Here is a 23,139-nt window from a genome sequence, read left to right as displayed (position 1 = left end):
ATGTCAGACGAACACAACAAAATAAAACTTCTAATAAACGCAAAAATTTAGGATAAAAAAACGGAGTTCAACGAGTAGAATAAGAAGGAAAAAAGTTATCGATGAAATTGAGTTCTTGGAAGAGTTGTGGCGGAGTCTGAGGTACGAACAGGAAACCACGAGAGGTTGCAAACATTTCGCCCGTCCCAGACGTTGAAAATAAAGAGGGAGAAAAAATAAAGTGTGGTGAGGTAGACATATGACGAGACATGTTTGTAAAACGTATCCTGGATACGTGCGGCTGACACAACAAGTAAACAAGAAATCAACAACAACAATCAACAAGTAAATAAGAAATCAATAAGTAAACAATCAATCGACAAGTAAACAAGAAATACAGTATACATACAAAATGAAACACACAGTAGAAAGCAAGCTTAAGGCAAGAGTAAAAAGCTCATCATTATGAAGGTACTTAGCAGCATGGGATTGAAATAGAAGTGATTGATAATATACAGAAGTAATCTTGGGCAAATTACTTTATGGAACGCAAACAGCCTACATGAAGAGAAGAGGCATGCGCTAATGAAGAGCCGCAAGGCAGTTTTTAATGATGTAAATCGCTGGCATTGTGCTCGAGAGAGCTCCTCTAAATGAATGGCAGCCTAGGAGTGGTCAACTCTACCAATTATACGTGAACGGCAATCAGCACTGAAATGAATGGCTTCATGATGAAAAAATCAACCGGTTCTGGAGAAATCTTCAATCCCAGGGTATTTGCGGCTCTTCTTTGATCGAGGTTTGGTAATTTAATGATGCTGGTGGAGACTGGGACAATGGTGGCGAGAAATATGAAGTTAACTTTAGGGATCAGAATGAACATTTACGAATAACAAGATACCAATTTATCGTCGAATGTAGATAGATAACTTCAAAGAAAGCGGTATATATCATAAAAATTTAATAGGGAAGTCTCACATGAAAACTCTTGACGACTAAAGCATTAAAATTGATTAGGTGGAAAGTATAATAAAACTTTTTATATGATCTCACAGGATTGCTCACCAGAATTATTCCAAAAGAAATAAACGCATGTCGCATATATGAATATTAAATTAGAAAGCCAATTGTGATTAAAAGTACTTTCGTCACCCTAAATACGACTATGAAATTGTGTGTTGTGGGCGCAAAAGCACATTTGATAAATTTGAAGGATGATGAAATAACGGGTAAAAAGTTTGACGGGTGGTGAGCCAAAAAACTGGGTGAATTTTAAAATGTTCGTTATAATTTTCGTGGATATGATTATTCAGAACGAATGATTATGAAACGCTAAAGGAAACAATAATTATGTGAATGTATAAACGCAAGTTTACAGCTGCAGGCCCTCCAGTAGCGAACGGCAGTAAAATGTTTGTACAGAAATCACGTTTCTGAATACTGATTATTCGCGCAGGAAACGAGCCAATTAAGCAAATAATATGGAATTATAACAAAAAAGTGTGTTTTGGAAGCTTGCTTTTCGATCTACTGACTCAAGCAAAAAAACATTGTTCGGCTCACTGAAAAAAACTGAACAAGAACATTTTTAATATAAAGTTTTCGACCGAACTTTCATTAATGAACCACTAAATTACTCAACAATACCAATAATTGTAAAATAATGCTCCTTCCGACACGATTCGATTTAAATAGAGCGTAATTACTAAATATTCCTGGTTATTTTATTGAAGTTATTTAACAATATTAAGAATAGCCCCTGCATAATAAGCATCTCAATTTACCAGCGTAATACTTGGCTCTAATGGAAACCCAATAACAAATTGAATCGTCGTGGAGAACGTGCATACGGAGTAAAAATGTTCTCACGGAAACGCATGTATAGGCTTTAACAATCTGAAAATTGTTTCAAACGATTATGAGTCCGTCATGAAAGGAAGGATGTCGCAGAGACCATTTTTGCCATTGCTATTAGCATATGCAGTTTAATAATAATACCAACAACTCGTGCAATAGCTTTTCTTACAGACCTGCGGCTCTTATAAAAATAAAGCATGTTAGCAGTTAGTCAATAACATTCGATACTATAATTTTCTGAACATAAGCCGTTCAACTCTCGCGTTACTTCAAGAATTAAATAAGTCTATCGTTTACCACAAATTCTTGAACTAAATTAGTTACAAGTGACTTTTTCTGTAACTCAGACACTGCAGCTCGATCCCTTACTTGTAAATGTGCAATGTACGTGAAACAAACAATTGAACCGTAAAAGCAAACAAATATATGAGCGTTACCAAACAAACGCCAACTCTCGCAGCTAAACGACTTCATCAATAAGCTAGTCTCAGAGCTACGATTATTTTTCTTTAATCGTCGCACCACAAATATGCAATAAAACAAAATTAACCCATCACCTTTGTTTTGATGAGCCATCCTCTTGTTAAAGTGCAATACAAGCAGAGTTTACCTCCTTGCTGAAGGCCATTGTCCTGTAGAGGAAGCATCCGATGCTCAGGTCAATTAGAAATTAAAGGTCGGCAGAGGAAGCCTGGAGATAACACATGCACGCCAAGCGTGGGAAGACGAGACCAGACTTAGGTCTTCAACGAAAGAAAGACAACAATTGATTACATTCAGTCTTATTAGTCATTTTCAAGTATTTACTATTGAATTTTATTTAAGAATATCAATAGTTAATATTATTAAAGTTTATTTAATAATATTAATAGCTAACATTATTAAAATTTAATTAAAAATATTAATAATTAATATTATTAAAGTTTGTTTAATAATATTAATAGCAAATAATTCAAGTTCAAAACGAGGCGCAACCCAAGAAACAGGCAGCTGTTCATCCCAGAAAACCCTCTCTGTTTATACGAGCGATTTAAAAACAGCCAGACAAAACTTATTATTATATTAATTATTAGTACGTTTCTCAAATACTTTTATGGGTCGTAAAGTTATAATGCTTTACTAACGCAAATCCCGTTGAACAGGCGAGTTTATAAGTATTTGTTTTTATACGATGACTTACACGATGAATACGATGGCGTTACATATGCTAATGTCATGGTTAAAAATTTGCAGTAGATCGCCACGCGACGCCGCGGCGCCAACGCTATCGTGTACGAATGCTTATAAAATTAGTGGACCAGGGTATGCATTTTTATTCTTAGTTATTTACTCACAGAGGAGCACGCAAAAAAATACATAACAAGAGAACATCGAAAATTTGTAGAAGAAAAAAATGTAAATGCTTCCTTGTGATGGCCTATATAAGATAAAAAGCATCACAGGCGTCATAGGCCACAACTCTTCCTAATTTCTTACGACGGTTCAAATTATCTAAGTAACTTTATCTTTAATTATCTTTAAAGTATCTAAGTATCTTTATCTTTAATTATTTAAGTAACCTTATAGTAATTATTCTAAGAACTTTAAACACGTGAATGTCATCTTGTAACAACAATCGATTGCGAACGGGATACGAAAAAAAAACTTATGACAAGAAAATGTATAGAGAGCGTTTAGAAAACGAGACTAGAGCCATAGCAAGTCTTGGGATCAAGCATGCCGAGCTTCGACGGAGGGTTCGTAAGAATTGAGTAAAAATGCCATGTATCTCAGAACAAAGCAAGATATACCGCCACAAAGTTAGTTATAAGAATTAGTTACAGATAAAAAAGAAATGAAGAGCCTCAAAAAGTTTGAATTCGAAAAAATAACCGAGTCTAAATGAGAAGTAAAAAATGACAAATTTCATTACTTCAGTGTTAACATATATATTTATAAACAATAAATCTGAACACACATCTTCGCTACGAAAAGACTCGAGTGCAAGTCGGCTGATTACGATTCTTGGCACAAAAATTTGGCCCCTTAAATTACCATAACACAAATTTCGAAAGATATATTGATAAAAAATACATTTGAAAACGGAAGAACGCAATGTATCTTCGACTAAAGTATGGAAACAGCACGGTTGAAACACCATGTTGCAACAACAGATCGAGATATCGCGAAGTAGAATTTCACGCTAAGTCCCACAAGTGAAATCCGTGAGCGTGACATGTGTCGGACGGAGTATACGTGCTGAGGAGCACGCAACTAATAACAATTTCTATACATCGGCTTTCCAATTTTAAAGAAATTCTGCCAAAATCTTCATACAAAATACTACTGAGCCATATTAGCACCGGTTGATCGAAGGCCTCCTCCTAACATATGTAGCAAAGAAAACGGCACCATAAATCGCTACTAACGAACATCATGCATGAGTGTGCACAAAAAGACGAAACAGATATGGTGTCCATTCACATGCACAACACGCACGCTTTGATTATTTCCCTGAAAGTAAGTAGAACAAATTAACTAACAAGAATAAAAACGGGAAAACTGTAATAATAATATCGCGTTTTCTGTAATATAACTAGCGGACCCTTCTCTAATTCATACAGAGCGTGTTAGCATCATGGAGTCGTGCAAGTGTTCAGCGTACATGAATTCTTTGCATCCAGTGAAGGACAGAAAGCTAATTAATACAAGGATTAGAGCTAATTATTGAAAGCATTAGAGCTAATTATTGAAAGCATTAGAGCTAATTATTGAAATCATTACAGCTAATTATTGAAAGCATTAGAGCTAATTATTGAAAGCATTAGAGCTAATTATTGAAGGTGCAAAGAAACATAGTTCCACGTATGCGACGACGCAGATTTTTTCCGTAACGGCTATAGATCAACAAACACAGTGGTGATCCGAGCATATCGTTAGTATTAAAGCGTAAACAACGCGAGTTCAGCACTTCAAGAATATTAAATTATTACTGCTATGCCATTTCAAGTTGACATTCCTAGTCATGAGGCAAACCGACACAGCGCTTCACAAAACATTGCAAGAGACATTGATGCATCAGACAGACTCAGAGTTAAAGACGAGAAGTGTTATTTTATCATAAATTTCGGCTACAGGCCACGTGTGATGCGTACATAGTATGCCTTGTTGACCGATCGGTGACGGGAAGAACTTTCGAACAGGTTTAGAGAGAAGCATCGAGGCTGCCGAGCTGCGCAGGCAGGCACCAAAGAGTTCAGCTCAATGCGTACGGAAAGAATCCTCCACAAAATCAAAACCTACCAAAAATTCATTGTCTCTGAGTTTCGTAAGGAAGCAAAAGCAATTCCATCTCAATTGAAATTCAAAAGGGTAACGTGGAACTGCTCAAGATCAGCAAGTCCGGTTTGATGAGGTACCGTACCAACGTCGCAATGAGGGCTAGCTGGACTCAGCGATGAGTCACCACCAGGAAGAGCAGAACCGCACAAAAACTTGACAACTAGAAATGCTGGGCAAAACATTAGCGCATGCAGAAAGAAAGGCCCCATGCAAATTATTTTTAAGACGAAAGAATATTAGGAGCCTATATATGACTCCTTGACACTTTAACTGGCGCGATCATTACTCTTTATATCATTAATAAACTTTCGTTAAGTTTACTGTTTCACGATAAATAAAATTAGTACCGAAATTTCAAGCGAATAATATAAACTTCAACGTTTCACTCCGTGCAGAATTCAGTTAAGCCAACATTAATAGCACCAGTTTTGCAGTTATTTCGTCCAAAAGTTACAGCTAAGTTTCATGACTCGATGTTAAAAATATTAATAGAAAATTTATGTAGCCGATCCTTCCCGAGGGGCTCACATCTCGATACACTACAACGGACGATGCGAACATGAAAAAAGTAATTTTTCAGAAGAGTTTTCCTTGTCTATACTTTTGTTCCTCGACTCGGGTTAGCGTGTTAATATTGAATCAAATAAATAAGAATAATGACAGTATTGTTCAATGTGAGTAATGAAGACTCGTCGAATAGAATAACGCCTAGCTAAGAAGAATAGGAACAAGCGGTCCATCGGTACGTGAACGTCATTCCTGCAGGGAGCTGTCCAGCACAGCGGCATGAGGCACAGTACGACGCTGCTGGACCAGCGGTCCATTGCTACGTGAACGTTATTCCTGGGTGTTATCCAGCACAGCGGCATGAGGCACAGTACGTGCGACGCTGCTGGACCAGCGGTTGGCGCGTACATTATAAGCACTTTCGCTCTCGACGCGTTCAGCGAGAAAGGCGACAGCTTGTGCCCCACAACACCATGCATGCATGGCGGCTTCTCGGTCTGGTGAGATGAGAAAGCACGTTCGTGGCGCCAAAACTTGCTTATGAATGACTTGAGTATGAGGTGCATGAACGGCTGTGATACTAAGGACGGCGTGGTCAGGGCACCGTGGAATGGATACTAAGGACGGCTTGGTCAGGGCACCGTGGAATGGATACTAAGGACGGCTTGGTCAGGGCACCGTGGAATGGATACTAAGGACGGCTTGGTCAGGGCACCGTAGAATGGATACTAAGGACGGCTTGGTCAGGGCACCGTAGAATGGATACTAAGGACGGCTTGGTCAGGGCACCGTAGAATGGATACTAAGGACGGCTTGGTCAGGGCACCGTAGAATGGATACTAAGGATATACGGTTATACTAAGGATGGCACCGGTCAGGGCACCGGAAATAGAAGGACTGTGTCACCGTTGACGTTGAGAATGAATTCTTAGTTTAATAATTTACCATATAGAGGTAAAGACATCTTATCTATGAGTTGATATTGCTGCGCACTGGGTTTTTGTGTTTAGGCGAATGAAAGCTCGTAAAATTATAATAATAGCAAAATGATAATACTTTCGAAGGAAAGAGGTAGTGAGTTATAATACATTTGAAAGTTATTCAGTACTATGGAGACTTTTTGTTGCAACAACATTTAACTTCTTCTATGAGAAAATGAATTTTGATGAGACACCGTATTCTTTAAAATGACTGCAATATTTTCTAATTTATTTGCCAACCATTTCAGTTCAATGTTAATAAACCGGCGAATTGCAGAAAAAAGGAGCCAGTATTTACGATAAATTCGAAACTTCCAATCACTGCGATCCTTTCTGAGCATCCATCCTTGGAACAGGAGAAAGGCTCTGCCTATCGTTAAACATATCACACGCTGTCAGGCAAGGTCCTAATTAACCCCAGTTACATCGTGTGTGCGCGTGCGTCGTAAGAATAACACGCAGGACATTTTCCTTGTACCGTGGTGACTTAAAAGAGGCTCGGCAACAACAAAGGTGTTGCGCGGTGGCCGCGAGGGCAAAACACGTAAGCGGCCTCCCGTTGTAAACAAGTCGACGCCACCCAAAAGCGTAACCGCCTCCTGACTTTCACCTGCGGTCGGAGTCACATGAACAGACTTTATGGATCAATTATACACTTGGCTGCTAGTTTTACGAGTACTGTTTCAGTCGGCGGGATCGATCGTCATCTTAGCAAACTTGGCTTTATATAAGGACAAAAGTTGCGTGAACACCTAATTGCAACACGAGGTGCAATCATCGACAGATAAGTTGGCAGAGAACTAAGATTCACATGAGGACAGATCTGATAACTGTGTGAAAAATAATTACAAGTCCTAATTTTTCGAAAATGTAATATAGGCATGGGGGGATATGAGTACATGTATGTCTCCTCGGCCGTCGGCCGACATACTAACAACATTACCGTCTTACTGTTGAAATGTTTCATCATCTCAAGACCTCAGTCCTTTTATTGAATTGATGCTTCCGTCTAGTGAAGAATGAATAAGTCTCGTTCTGACGACACGGAAACCCGTTTGTGGTATCAGGATGAACATTTCGATAACGATAAGCCAAGCCTCTATAAATTCAGGGTAAATCTAACCTCAGCGTCAATAGTTTAGGGTAAATGCAAACTCGGCGTCTCAAACACAGAGTTAATGCAACCTTAGCGTCTTAAATGCAGCGTAAATACAACCTTAGAGCCTCAAATGCAGAATAAATGCTACATTAGCGTCTCAAATGCAGAAATAATAAATGCTACATTAGCGTCTCAAATGCAGAATTAATAAATGCTACATTAGCGTCTAAAATGCAGGGTAAATGCAACCTTAGCGTCTCAAATCCAGGGTAAATGAAAACTTAGCGTTTCAAATGCAGGGTAAATGCAACCTTAGCGTCTAAAATGCAAGAGTAAATGCAAACTCAGCAACCAAGATGCACAGTACCTAGTTGAATGCAACCTTAGCACCTATAAGCTGATTACCTACGGGCAGATACATATAGGTTGTCACATAGAAAAATAATAAAGCCAACCATGATGAAAAATCTTGTGCTGAATTTTCAATTCATCTCATCAATCAGCAGAAAATAATTTAGAGGCATACAAATCTTCACTAAAAGATGCAGTTATCAAAATCAGTTAATGAAGATATCAATTTAAAAATGCAATGAAAGTACTTCAACAAATGAAAGTTAAAATGTGGGTTAATATAATAAAACAGAGTGATATCAATAGAACCAGATAAAAAAACATGCTGCTCTACGAAGAGGGTGGCAGGCAATGTTAAGGGAACATCAAATGCCCCAAATTGACGTGACTAAAACGGACACGCAAGGAGTAAACACGGAATTATTTTCAGCCATCCAGGCTGGCGATATAAACAACAAAGCTTTAACGACTCTGACGCAAGCGCATGTCGTGACGCACAGAAACTGAACAAGTCGGGTTCATAGGTAGGCAAAAATAAAGCTTTTGTTTTCGGCCTGCCAATCTACTCGACTTTACTTAGAACCTTTACTCGACTTACAGTTCCTTTATTATATAGGTACCATGCACGATATTTATGACGTGCTCGGCGCATAATTCACAGTAAATCTGAGTCGACATATGATCGGTCCAGACACACACAATTTGATCAGTACAGAGTATATACAGTCACAAACAATTTGATCGGTGCCGACTGTCTGTCACAAACTGAAAATCCTCCGCATGAAGCAAGGCGGGAATTTAACCTGTGATTGTTGCCCCAATATTTTGCATGGCTTAACTTTTTATAGTAATGAAAACAGCCGCCTCGCAACCTATTTTTATAATATATTTCCAGTGAATAAATTAATCAAACATGGAGAAACATTCGTGACCCGAAATGAGCAAGGTGGACGTTAGGAATTTGTATTTTTCTACCCGCTGACAAATCGGGGAAAGTTTTCCACGCACGCACAGTCACTGACCAGATAGGCGCAGGCCAGCCGAGCCGGCTTTTGTTTTGGAACAAGGAACTTTCACTCCAAAGCGGAAATATCGAGGAAACTAACCTTCTCCATGACACAATTTTTCCAGCCTAAAACTTTAAATCAATTTCAAACAGTTCAGGGCGACTGAAATATTATAGTATGTTTATTATAGGTAATTATAATCATTATATTATATTTGACAACTGATTTTCATAGACTTACGGTACTCAATAAAATAGCTGCCAAAGACACATTTTCTAGTCGAAATGAACTATAAGGTACAGATACGAGGAATTCGTCAATAACTTAAAGTCGCACGTAAAGACAAGCAAACAATCCAGGTTCATCTCCACTCTTTGGGACTCGAAGCAAGAATCAAATTTAAGCGAGTTCGCAAAAGGCTCAATAGTAAATGATGAAATACTCCAGACATCGCCCTGATGAAAGTGATAAAAATTAATGGAACCATCGCGTTCGAGGAAAATTAGAAACACAAGAGGCGACAGGTTATTGCGTCAAGCGTCTAGCCAGACCAAGATGTGAATAAAGGGGAGGCAGGAGAGGGCAAAGGCGAGATAGGGTCGGCAGAGAAGGGGAGGACGGAGAAAGGGATCATCATGAGTTGCGAAGCTCGGTATGAATGGACCAAGTCTTGAGGGAGGGAGAGGGAAAGGGAGGTTATGGATGAGCTCGATTCATGCAGACGCTATGAAAAAAGGCGTTATAAACTTGGAGAACAGTAATGAAAAACAGACTCGCCGAGATTCCCGTCAAAACAAAGAAAGAGAAAGGCATCGGGACAAAGGAAAGATTGCTTGTGAGTAGTTCACCCGTTATTGGGATTAAGGATGAAGCAAGGTTTTTCGTAACTCGTAATCATTTGAGCTAAGAAAATATTATAGTTGGACGAAAAGAGAAGTTTAGGTCAAAGTCAATGAAAAAAAAAATTCAGATCGCGTACAGACATCTTTATGCAGCTGTTTATTTTCCAACAACAGACCAGTTGATTTTCGACCGTCAGTTGTCTGTTTCAGATTAAATACATTCACCATCTGTATCACAATCAACTATCGGGATCTAACATTTTGGATCCAATTTTATTATATTCCTTTAAATATGTTATAAACATCATCGATGACGTAATAACTACAGGTCATAATATAATGACTACGATAATAATAATAAAATAATAATAATATACAAAGTAATATCGGAATCTCGATGCTCCTGTTCCGAGGGAGGCAGAAAAACCGTCCATATACCCAACAAATTGCCAGACTGATACTATGGGATTTTTTTAATAAGCACATACATTTATACTTGAAGTTGTGATGCTAATCTTAAAATTATTTTACGCCGCAAAAAGTTTGAGAACTCGTGAGAAAGTCACTTAAAAACGGAGAACTTCGTTTAAAACTAAGGACCTCGCATGAAACAGCTTAACTTCTATAGGGAAAAGAACAGTCGAGCCGGACGTGAGATGCACAGTGCAGTCGCTGCCACCGTTCCGTTGCACATCAATGTGATCGGATCAGATTTATGCTTTTCATTTCCCGAACCCGTGGCGCCAGACTAACGGCAACCTCATTCAGCGACAGCTCTCCACTTCTTCGTTGCAAAAATTTCTCGAAACGATATACATGCATGGAATCATATATTATATGCCACATGTTATCCTGCTCCGATAGTAAAGCAGCAACAGGGACTTTATTATTCGGATATGAGCGCGCGACGTAACGCAGAAAAGAAGACCGAAAATATGAAATTCCAAAATGCGCTCTCGAGGAACGCGTGTCGTCAACTCGAGGAAAATTATCTTATTATCAAGCGTGGGAGACTTACAAGGTCATGAAAGTTTCTGATACAAGCATTGAAATTGATTTAGCGCCCTCAAGTTGATCATAAAGTGTGTCGAAGTCTAACGCAAATGAACAAGTAATGTTTTGGGGACAAAGAAAGCTTTTTGTGACTAACGTACATAAACGACTATGATGCAGCAGCAGGTGATAAGAAAATCAAGTAAGCAAATGCGTCACGTATGACGCATTTCAGGCGCCACGTCTGATTCACAAGCCATCCAAACTGATGAGCATTGAAATGAATATCCAAATGAATGATGATGAATGAAGCTTTGAGCAAGGAAATGAATATTTAAATGAATGAATGAATGATGATGAATGAAGCTTTTAGCATGGAAATGAATATCCAAATGAATGAATGATGATGAATGAAGCTTTGAACATGGAAATGAATATATCCAAATGAATGAATGATGGTGAATGAAGCTTTGAACATGGAAATTAGTATCCAAAGTCTCTTGAGTATCAAGAAAGTTAGTTGTTGATGAATACATAGCGATAATATTGCGGGCTGTGAAGAGGAAAACAGCGTGGTTTGGGGAAAGCTGTTCGCAAGAGGCGTCAGCTGCGCTACGTACATTAGCGGGCTACCGCATACACAAGTCTGGAAGTCATCGTTGGCTGCTGGTCACGCGACGGTGGGTGAAGTCTACCGCACTAATGCCATCACTACACGCAAAATCAATTCTCAATCTATGCTATTAGAAAGCAATGCAAAATCATTTAACATTCATGCGTCTTTTTAGCGCATTTTCTCATTTATGGAAAAAAAGGCGCTATATTGTGCTCGTCATGCCCGTCCGTCTGTCAGTCCGTCTGTCCGTGACCACGTTTTTGTCGACGAGAAAATGCGCTCTCTGTCACTCGCCGCAGTGAGTACTGAGTTATATTTTTTATTCAATTTCCTGCATTTTGATTTGCAGACAAAAGGCAACACAGGGAAAATGTTCTGTTAAGTACAGAGCGTCACGAACAAGACTGCCACGTAGAGAGCAATATACCTAAGATGACCAGCAGTGAACTGGATGCTTATAGGAGGCGTAAGTGGAGCGATCAACAGGAGAAGTGAACTGTCGCGCTCGACAAATGATCTGAAGCATCACTCAGGCAGAACAGTGCACGACTAATGCACTGCAGCTCCGTTATAAGCCAGACAATTTACTTGCTGCCGTCCCTTGCTCTCGCATCTAAACTTTCAAATTTCAGTTTTTAATCTTAAGAAGATTTAATATAATATTTTAGCATACCGCAATAAAAGCGAGATGAACTAGAAAAATATAATGAAATTGTCAGTAATACATATGCGCGTAGAATTTAATACGTCGCCAGTTAAGAATAAACGCGGTAGGTAGTCATAAACGAACGAAAATGAATTTAAATTTGTGCGAGAAAGATGTAAGTTAACTGCGAAAATAGCAGCTTTCAAACCAAGGAAACAGATGGTATAGCTAGTCATACTTCGTCATTGTAACAGCCAGTCGTACTCTGTCAGTGAAAAATTCTAATCAGTTATTAAGAATGTCACTTCCAGCTTTATAACGCATGGCACAGTTATAACCCGCCCTTGAAAAGGATATGTCTAATCTTTCATTTAGGGACTTGTTTTAACCCGTCACTAAAAGAACAATTTTCATCCATTCATGGAAAGAAATATTTTGCGCCTCTCACAGAAAGAGATAATTTTAACTCATTCATCAAAATAGGCAGTTTTTAACTATCATTAAAATAAAAACCATAAATTGAAACAGCCAGTTCTCACCCACCATCACAACAGCCAGTTCTCAACCGTCATTGAAACCGAAATTGAAGCAGCGGTAGAAGCGGCAAATTAAAACCAAAAGACGAATTTACGAAGCAGAAGTAAATTTCACTCGTAATTTTTTTCTTCGTGCGCCACAAATCCAAATAAAAAGTTGGGGGATCGGTGACGGAAAAAAAATCTAAAAGGCACGCTGAAAAATCTGTGTGAAAAGCAGCAACAAGAGCCACCAAATAAAGCGAAGCGTGAGTGAGCGAACTTTCGTCGGTCAATTGGAAGATGGCGCAAAAAATTGGCAAGTATGTGCTGACTGCACCTCTAAATGAACTATATTCAAACTTGACTTGTTTTAATTGTATAATGGGAAAATGTATTGGGGAGGAAAACTCGTTGAATAATTTTCGGATCGACAGATGAGAAAAATGCACATCCTTTGTCAATCAGATTAATTATCAGTATCAATCAGATTAATTAATCAATATCAATTAGATTAATTATCAGTATTAATCAGATTAATTATCAGTATCAATCAGATTAATTATCAGTATCAATCAGATTAACTATCAGTATCAATCAGATTAATTATTAGACACAAAGCCGTACGTACGTTAACCTAGAGCATACAATTACCCAAATATCATATCACACGAGTGCACAATATGGTGAAGTGTTAACTAAGAAAATCAGAGAACAGATTACAATTTTAGCAAAAAACCTTTGGCTATAAAGTCGACTACAGTAAATGTAATAAATGCGGCTTCCGAGGTTGAAAACTGAAATCTTGGTGAATTCGGGAGCCAGATTCTTAAGAGACTGCATCAAAGCGGTCAGCCGCGACATTCGCCTATGGCGTTTCTTAACTATGAATTCGTCCAATAACTCCCCTCATAAATTAGATACAAGCCTAAAAATTGGAATGTTATCCTGGTTAATTATTTTCAATTTGCAGACTCTAAGGTAAATTACGTTATGATCACATCACAGAACAACGTTACGATCACAAAATCTGCGAAGATTGAAACAATCTATGATAACCCGGCAGAAATTGAGAGCAAGCGTCCAGGTTTATCTCGACACAAGAGCTGTACCAGGGCTTGGGAAAAGTCAACATGATTGGTGCGCAAGTCAACAGGAGATGGCAACGTGACGCCGACACCGTGCAGCGTCGAGATAAGTCCGTCCTTACATCGCCATTCAAGAGCAACCATGAACGTAGTGCTAGGCAATTTAATATTAAGCTGGTAATGGCCATTGGCCAACAATCTATAGAGACATAAATTTTGGTAGTGTAAACAGTTAAATGAGAAGACAAACAGAGAAAAACAATTAGCCTCACGAGGACGTAGCAAATTTAGAGAAAAAGATGCTGCACGGAAAATTCCAAATAAAAGCGAGATAATGAAAGAGATTTTCAGGTTCGCAAAAAATATGGAACACGACACGGCCGAGAAAATTCTGCCTACTTAGCTTGTATTTTCTATTCTTGGACAGAAAATTCGAATTTACTGAGTTGAGATTATTTGGCAAGACTTACCGAATTATGAGCGTTGCTTAGGACGCCCACTGAGACTTGAATACACGCAACGTACCTGAAAAATAAAATAATATCTATTACCATAGGTTTCAGTAATAAAAATCGGGAAGTGCAGAAAGAACAGTTTTCTTTACACCCATCGAGAAGCGCCACTCTCATTGTTAAAAAATATAATTCCGTACTCACTGCATGCAGTGAGTGACAGAGAACGCATTTTCTCGTCCGTCCGTGACGTGAAGTCACGGACGGACATGACGAGCCCAATAACGTCTTTTTTTCCATAAATGAGAATATGCGCTAAAAAGTATATAAAAGTCAACATGAACCATATTTATTAAAAACAAATAATATGAATATTATTGAAAACAATAGTTTTTATTGAAAACAAATAAGCTCCAAGCAATATGACCAAAGCAAGAGATCATTCAATAGGAAGCAGAGATGGCGGCCGGTCACGAGACAAGCAGCGAGCGTTTACAAGCAAGCCGTCCGGGTAACAAAACATCCGGGATTCAGGGAAGCCACAACGGAAGGTTAGTCGGTCAGATCTATGATACGTACTAGTACATATTTCCGCAAAGAAATAATCAGTCAAAAATGATCAGAAATCGGTTCTTGCCAGACTGTCAGGTACTTTAATTTGTACATAAATCCGTATTGTCTCATTGGAATAATAATTTACATACTTTCATGCACTTTACTTAAATATATACATGAATTCTCATTCCACTTAACACAAAAATAAGTTTCGAGCACAACATTTATGTCAGTGAACTAGACATAGCATCTCGAGATTAACATTTTCCCAGTCTTGCTGGAAGGAAAACAACAAGAAGTTACCCCATAATGATAGCTAAGTTCGAGAGCGTTACGAGGGTGGAAGCGTGAAATGATTCTCATAAGAGGCGACCTTCACGGATACAAAACTCTGGCGATCATGACGGCAGTCTCAACATTGATACCGAATTCATTATAAGCGACATGACATACAACTCAAATGCATACCACATGTTCCCTCGCATGAGTGTTGATATATGCCCAAATTAAGGTTCGATTTCCGAAACGAGCAAAAATTCTGCCCCAAGTATTATATGAAGTTCAATTAATACCCGAAGAAAAATTTTTCCTCTTACTCATACGAAACTCTATCAAGTTTCGGCGTAATATTGCATGACCGCAAACTATGGTCAGCCTTGAGCGCTGAACTAAATGGCCGGAGTACGCACCATGCGGAACACAGCATAGCTGCTATAATGCCGCCTTTGTGTATCCTCAGGTAAAATCTACCATCGCAAATACGCGTTAACATTGGCTCTGTAACTACAACTATAATTACATCGTTCGCGAAGAGCGAACTATTATAGTGGAGGTCTAGCATCGAGACGATTATACAAGCGTTATTTCAGAGCGTTTTTATTGCAAGCTGTCGTAGTCCATCGGAAAAGTTGCTGCGGTGCCATGTTAAAATCAACAACCAAAAGCAGGCGCTTCGAAGCAAGTACCGTTAAGTTCAAACCGGTCTGGTCGTTCGACAGTCGAGATGCAATCCAAATTAATTATCCATGACGCCGACCAAGGACATGGCACGGGCATGGGGCAAAGAAGAGACCTTGGAAACTTGATACCTCATCGGGGCATCAGCGAGGCTGGCCGGACAGATATCAATGGGAAGATCGAACTTACTTTGTAGGTAAGCAAGGAAACCGAGCTTCGTAACCATTTACATGTAAAGACGAGTTCATGAACTATTAAATTAGGAACGAATTATAAGGAGTTATTTCTTAAAAGTTCAGCCGTACTTAACTAAAATTCTATGGTCTCGGCAATATATAAATGACTGATCTGGCCCATCGACGATATATAACAAGTCAAGTAGTATTATTGTTGACGGTCTATAAGAATACGGTTGACGGTCTATATGAATTGACCGTCATTATATATGAAGGTCTATTCATTTCATATGACGGACTATTCATATGACGGTCTATTCAGCTTTTATTATATATGAATCAACAAATAACGAAACATGGCCGCGCTTTGGACCGCGTGCTCGGTGCAGCGGAACGATTTAGGCGCGATTGCGCACGATAGCGAGATGCCGACAAGGTCTGTGATGACACCATTCAAGGCTGTGGTGACTAAAGCAATAAGTTCTGGTAATGCAACTACTGCAAATAATATTGAAGTAACACGACAGCTGCGATCCGTTACAATTAAGGATAGTTTATAGGCCTTTTTACATGTTCGATGGCCTTAAATATCTCTTATATAGTTGTTGCATTTCATCCAATAAACCAAAAATTATATTCATACCAATAACGGACACGATTTCGATTACGAGAAGAGTACGAGACATCGGTACAGCAAACGTTTAAGAGAAATAGAATAACAAGTTCTCAATCCAGAACTCGAAACGTGAATTATTTAGTTCCTTTACCCGAGCGTAATGCGTCGACCACATGCAACGTTTGCACGGAGCGTGAGGATATGTGCCTGAACCACGCCCTCGTATAAAGGTCCAAAGCTGGATGGCTGGTCGCATTAGAAATCGTGCACTAATCAGGCATGGTTAGTTGTCGGTCTAACAATTGGACTCAGGGACCATACAAGGTCTTCGTGCATGGTTCCAGACCACACTGTAACTAGACCTGCAGGCTGCAACTTTATAGGTATTCATATGTCCGCGTGCACGGTACATGTCAATGCACAAGGTTCCATGACCAAGCAGCTTCATAACAATTTATTATGCACACGCATTTGAATTACTATTCAGCGATCCGTAGCTACAACAAAATACGAACATCAGTTAAAGTACGCCGAGAATGGGCAGTTATTCAACGAATTTAATTCTGGGTTCCCATGAGAGGAAATGTAACTACTTTCTTATTCTATACTGTAGAAAAAAAGTTTTGTAAAAAAGTAACACTATTGCAGATCTAAATAATGCCTAATTGTTGATGTAGTGACATCTCGCAGGAAAATTTCATTGCTAACCTCATCTAAGAAATTGTTTGTCTTGATAACTAACATGAACTTCAAGTGTTACAAAAATGCGTTCAATCTCATAAAAATTTTTTTAACAAGGAAAGAAAACATTAATAAACAAGCCTAGATCTTGTAGACACGAAGCAATGAAATACATGGTGAGGTCATGGATGCTCTGTGATGGTCATCTAAATAAGTGACGCTACAAGGCTTCTTGCAAGGAGCCACGCACGACTGTGCAATTGACCGGTCAAAGATCATGCAAAAGGTTGTTGCATTCGAGCCATCGCCTGATCAGATCGTCGGGAAGTGAACATCAATTTTGTTTCCAACAAACATCGTGCAGTTGCTTCCGGGAAATTAAAAAACGGCTTTCGTTTCTGCAGAACATCTCTAGTGGATAAGAAACTTTCAAGAGATGTCAGTACTTAATTGTATTAAAATAAAGTAAATTTAATGATTTTAGAGAATGGGGAATCGCCGGAATATTTGAAGTTTTAATAAATCAGCTATACATCGTCTAGAAATATCAAACGACAAGAACTACGAAAATTTGAAATATTGTAAAAAATTTCGACAGAAACTGCAATCCTAATTCAATGAAAACCATCCAAGTCTGCGTAAAAATATTCCTATGATGCACAATGCACTTGTATGTTGGTTCTGCAGCTACGCACATGGAAGGCGAGATGGAGGCGCAGAATAGTACACTCAGAAACATAACTAAATTTCGTCCCAATAGCGATGCACTTTTTACCCTTGTGTTTAGATCATCCAGACTCAGTTTATACCGGTACAAGGGCGTAGCTATCAATGCTATGTCTGCTCTGTGCTGTGGCTAAGAATGTGTGTATCAATTCAGACAACATGACCAAATTTTTATGAGTATAACACTCAGCACGGCGCGTATTGAGGTGCCGGGCAAATGCCAAGGCGGTGGCAGGGTCTACGCGGCCTTCCATTCTTGACCTGCAGGACCTCAAATGCGCGCTACAGGGATCCTTAATAACCACCAAGCAGCATCAAAAGGCTCCTTGAACATCAACAATTGAAACTGCAACAATAATATGCGTTAAAAAAAATACTTTTTAAAGACCACACTTCTAAAGAGGCAGATGTCTCCGATGTTACACATGTACAATGATTTTATTTTTTTTATTTTTAAAAAATTATGATTTTATTTTATTTGGCGATAATATCAATTGATTCATGCATTGTCTCCAAATTCAAGCCAGTGTGCAAAATTTCAGATCGATTGTACAGGTAGAAGTGTGTCAAATATCGATTATAAGATTTGTAGCAGACAAACAGACAACAAGAAGTGAAATTAAATAGAAGTGTGGTAAAAATACAGCTCAACAAATAGATAATCATGATAAAAAAGCACAATAGTGAGCATCCTGCCTGCTCAAAGGAAAGCTTTTAGCATATTGAGCATTTGTATACATTAAGTAATGCGCAGTTCCAATAGTCGCAACAAAGAGACCATTTTTGTCATAACTTCTTCGTAATTTGGAGGTAAGAAGAGTAAACCTTGTACAATTAGCCGTGCTATGGGAACGGCTCTGATGTGTCAATAACTAAAGAACTACGGAACAATTGCTTAAGGTTAAAAATAAAATTAGAAACTGTGAAAGGATATTAGTGTAAGTAGCTAGAATCAGGGACAAATAGAACCTTCCTAATTAAAAGAAGCTTCGAAGAAGAAGAAAAAGAAGCTTTAATTAAAAAAATCCTACGTATATTCGTAATTGGAAAATTACAATTGATACGTAAAAATTCGAGCAATGCTTTTAGGCTTTTAGTGAGATACCAATAATTTTGACGAATACTTTGTACCTTCTTTGCTTCCTACTCGTAAGAAAGTCCCAGAACAGTCGAGGAGTGAGCAAGACTACAAAAAGATGTCATAAAGAAGTGGTAATAAAAAGTGCGCAATAAGCAACAACTGTTCGACAACAGCCACTTCCCGACGAAGTGAGGTCCATCTTGTCGTTGTCCGTTAGAATTCATGTCATGTCTAAATTTCTCAGCATCCGTTCAATAAAGAACACAGCGATTTCGACATCGCATCTGTTGACGACGCATCGGGAACTATACAATTTTTTTAACTCACAAAATTCTACACTAAAGAAGATTAAGCGATACGAAGACAAACCTAATACTGAAACTAATAGAATAACAACCGAGTAGGAGTTATAATGATAAGAACATGACTAATTATTGCACAGATGGCGGGCACAAAAAGTTACAAAGCATAGCAGGACGATGTACCACGCAGGTGTCGGGGCCCGAATGTCCATGCAGTTACGAGGCGAACACGCAATACAAACGAAGGCCGCAATATAAATGCACAGGCAGCTTCTGAAGGCTCGAGAAGAAGAAGAAGATGCCGGAAGAAGAGCTGGGCTCGCTAGTCATATTCATCGATGTAGCGGGAGACAAGGAAATATGCTACATGGCCGCGATGCGCTAGCCGTTATAACGCATGACGTGCAACAGATGTGCGCGCTGTGCCATCTGTGAGCCTCTGTTGAGACATAACGCGGCTGTATGTCTCTATTGTAATGATTATGAGGTAGCTAGCAGTTTGAGATGGGCTCGTCTTCCGGGATAATTCATAAAACAGCTTCATTTCCAGGTCATGTTATGTTATTTTTCCCGTTATATCAAATAGCATACGTTACTTCATCGAACAACTTTACACCAGTCCCAGTATTTACATTTTGTATGTTTACATATCCGGTTTTATATTAGAAGCCCATTGATGTAAAACATACTGACCCTGACCATAACACTTGATGTACCATATTCTAGATACGAATGACAGAAGTAAGATAAGCAGTGACGAAGGGCAAGGTTTTCTCTGCATAACCTGCAGCAACAGCAGCAGCAGCAGCAGCAGCAGCAGCAGCAGCAGCAGCAGCAGCAGCAGCAGTTCATCACATGGAGCGTTATAAAAACTTGTCACAGTTTACTGTCGAGTTGCTAAGGGATGGCGGTACATTCGCAGCACCGTGGGATAATTCTTGGCTATGCAACAAAGAACGCAAATAATTACCAATTTCTGCAAAAAAACTACGGATTTCACATCCGTTGATTTTGATACGTCACATTTTGACATATTACATCTGTGAAATTAGGATTAAGTCTTGGAAATCAGAGGCAAGAAGCTTAAAAGACAATAGCTTATTCCTCGCGTAATGATTACAGCTTAGGTACATTCAACATGATTAATGGATCAAGCACTCAATAAAGTACAACAATAATGAAATACTGCGTCAATGAGGTAGTGCGTCAGTAAAGCGAGACCTTCATTAATCAATCCCATTAATATTAAGGCCCATTATCGATCAGATTCTTAATTGATTGGGTGGTTAATTGATTGGAACTTTTATCAAACTTCTCACAAGTTAATTAAATTTTTAATCTTGTCTAATCCTCCGCTAATGCACCATCAGAGTTGACTTAGAACATGCAACATGGACAAGTTGTGGACATCATGAGGATTTCTTTGATAACCAATTTTCAGGAGTTTTATAACGCATAAACGAGATATGGTCCATTCGTATAGAAGTAATAATAAAGATCACTTGTTCGCGAACATCGCAAAATAAAGCTACTTCACTTTTTCGGATATTCGAACTGATGATGGAACTAGACTTCGTAACGTTTTCTTTAATAAAGATTTGGTAAATTTTTGTATAATCTTCTTTGTTTATAAATTCATTGGTCCATTGGTTTATGGTGAATCATTTGACTTGCAAAAGCAACAGTAATAGCCAGCTATTTCGTTTTGATACGCGCAATTATTTTAAAAAGCAGTCAGCTCGATTGCCAACCTATCCCCCGGATGCTGTGAACTGATACGCGGACGGAAACAAGCTACAGAGCGTGGAGGCCTTCAGGGTGCATGTTTTGTATATAATTGACCAAACAAACGCTTTTTATACTAATAAAATGATATATACATTATTAAACACAACGATATTATGCATAAACGATCTTTATACTAATAGAACGATATATACCTACATCAGAAACACAACGATATTATGCATAAACGCTTTTTATACTAATAGAATGATGTATACATAAAAAACACAACGATATTATGCATAAACTTTTTATACTAATAGAATGGTATATACATCAAAAATAAACCACGATATCATGCATTCACTCCATCAAATGAAGCTGTCGGAATCTTTATCATAAACTTAGTAACAAACTATAACATCAATTAAGACAGCCCTAGTAAGTTAAAATTATACCATGCAAGTACCACTTCATTATTTCAAACACTTGCATTAAAGAGTTCAAATACATACGTACTCCGGGCCCATTCCTCAGATAGATAAAGACGAGCCCGTTCCTAAGATAAATATAGAGGATACTAATAAATAGATCACAACAATAGAAATTACAGACAAAAAGTCCTTGCATTACAAAGAACACCAGCGGGCCACGCGTGCCGTGAGAAAATAAAATATAAAACGAGATTGCATGGTTTCATATTTTCATATTTTCCACCTGATAATCCAAATCAGACGCTTGCTTAACAAAAAACACGAGTAAACCGCCGGCAAGGGCGTTGGTTCATGGGTTAAGAGGGAGTTCGAAAACATAAACCGGTAACTCTTAATTTACATACTACTCATCTAAGATTAGATATACTCCTGATTATCACAAATTGATAGATATTTGAAAATTGTGTATTGACATGGAACATGAAGCCTGACATTGGAATCAAAATCAGATTCTCTATTCACATCTGAACACCATTAGATTGAACAGCATAAAAAGAAGCGATAGTTCACGGTTAGCACAGCATAAATCATTATGATGGTTCACAATTAGCTCAGCATATATCGTTACGATGGTTCATGGTTAGCACAAAATAAATATTTTCTATAATTCACGGTTGGCACAGCATAAACCGTTGCGACGGTGACAGTTAGTACAGCAAAAACCGTTGCAAGTTTCAAGGAACATAAACAGACGGTAAGCTAGAGGCAATTGAGCACCCAAGTCACGTTACATACATCGATCTCAACCGTCGTCAGTGCGACCGTTGGGAGCAATTGAGCAAGAGCATCTCGCCGTGTGCAGGTCGCCTAGCATCCCTTGACATGCCTTGAGTGGGTGCAGGGCATGTGTTATTTACATCAATTCTGGGACAGGCAAGGCCGTAGAACACATCGACAATATTACGAATTATAGTGAAGCTGAAAACTGATCAGCACGCGTACATGCAATGATTTATTTTAGTTAATTTTAGGACCGGCAAGATCGTACGACAAATCAGCAACATAACGAACTAGTGAAGCTGAAGACTGATCAGCCTACATATATAGGCCGTGAGTTATTTAAATTAATTCTAGGACATAAAAGGTTTTACAACATACCGGTAATAATAAAAACTAATGAAGCTAAAATGTGATCAGCTTAGAGTTATTTAAGTTTATTCTATGTCAAGCAATGTCTTAGACTGGCGAATGTTCAAAACAAACTTATACGACTTTACGAACTAATGAACGTATCATAAATGATCAACACGCAAATCTATAAAATTCTATTGAAAAGGTAAGGGAACAGATTACTAATACCGCAGGCGGAGGAAAAATGAGGTAAAAAAGACTAGCGGCAAAGCTCAAAGAAGATGAGGTCGCTGGAGCGTGTCACGATAACGGGATAACATGGTCGTTGCTCTGCCCTCATCTGTACAGCCAACATCTCTATTGCAGACATCAACATCTTTATCGTAGACATCAACATGTCTATTGCAGACATCAACATCTTTATCTCTAACAACATCAACATGTCTATTGCAGACATAAACATCTTTATCGCAGACAACATCAACATCTCTATTGCAGACAT

The 23,139-nt window shown here is 38.6% G+C and overlaps 1 protein-coding gene across 3 annotated transcripts in view; it reads right to left on the bottom strand.

The window, feature by feature from the left end:
• The window catches only part of LOC108671167 (proteoglycan 4), a 79,566-nt gene that overhangs the window by 37,768 nt on the left and 18,659 nt on the right, over window positions 1-23,139 (bottom strand). The window contains exon 1 of one of the 3 annotated variants that reach the window (XM_047880703.1): window positions 14,272-14,317. The exons of the other annotated variants lie outside the window; for them this stretch is intronic. The gene's annotated coding sequence lies outside the window, so the exon portion shown is untranslated. Of the gene's footprint in view, window positions 1-14,271; window positions 14,318-23,139 lie in introns of those variants that run through there. 3 annotated transcript variants of the gene reach the window in all.

Source organism: Hyalella azteca, unplaced genomic scaffold, assembly GCF_000764305.2.
Source record: "Hyalella azteca isolate HAZT.00-mixed unplaced genomic scaffold, Hazt_2.0.2 contig5956, whole genome shotgun sequence".
NCBI classification, from domain to species: domain Eukaryota; kingdom Metazoa; phylum Arthropoda; class Malacostraca; order Amphipoda; family Hyalellidae; genus Hyalella; species Hyalella azteca.
This window is presented reverse-complemented; position numbering and strand designations above follow the sequence as displayed.